Raw genomic sequence first — 845 nt, forward strand, 5'->3', positions numbered from 1 at the left:
GAACCAGAGAAGGAATGAAGGGAAGGGGAAGGCGGAGGGCCGGCCAGAACCTTACAAAACAGGGACCCATGCCTATTGTCGCTGGTCTTCACTTTCGAATGTCCCCTCTCTGTAGAGAGAGCTTTCCAACCGTCCCGCCTTCCTGATCTTATACTCGGAAAAGCTGGCCTGCTGCTCATTCTGTGTCTCTTCAGCCTTTGAAGCTGTGAGACAACGAATCTGGGGTGTTGAGGTAAAAAAATCCTGCAACAGGATTAAAGTGTGGGGGATCCCAGGCAGAGAAGGGCCATTCAGAGTAGCCAGAGGAGAACATGACATTGCCTGTCAACATGCCGCAAGAAACCCAAACACGATGGCTCAGTGTCTGGAACAGAAAGGCGGCCACGCCGGCGTTCTGTACCCAGCAGAGGAACCTTTGCGCGCGGAGGCAAGGGGGGCCGGGGGCTCCGTCGGTTGAGCGTCTGAGTCTTGGTTTTGGCTCAGATCGTGATCCCAGGGTCGTGAGATCGAGCCCCACGTCCGGCTCCGNNNNTAGGAGTCGTCAAGACCAGAATATTCATTAGTGTTCCCTCTAGTTGAGGTTGCCGTCCCGTTCTCTTCCTGACCCAAGTCGCTGCCAAGAAATGAAATAATTTGAGAGAGAAAAGGAGGGCGGGATCCAGGAAGGCACGGAGGGCCCCAGAAAGGACATATCTGTGAGTAAATGTAAGCAAACGTGGAGTGTTCAACACCAGTAATATCTTTGGGGGTTTAAAATATATGAAAACACCAGTGTCAAAGGCAGGGGGGGTAGATGCGGGTGTGTGAGAGTAACTGGAGGCCAATGAAAAAGGAGTAAAGAGGGA

This window comes from Crocuta crocuta, unplaced genomic scaffold (assembly GCF_008692635.1).
Source record: "Crocuta crocuta isolate KB4526 unplaced genomic scaffold, BGI_CrCroc_1.0 scaffold978, whole genome shotgun sequence".
NCBI lineage: Eukaryota > Metazoa > Chordata > Mammalia > Carnivora > Hyaenidae > Crocuta > Crocuta crocuta.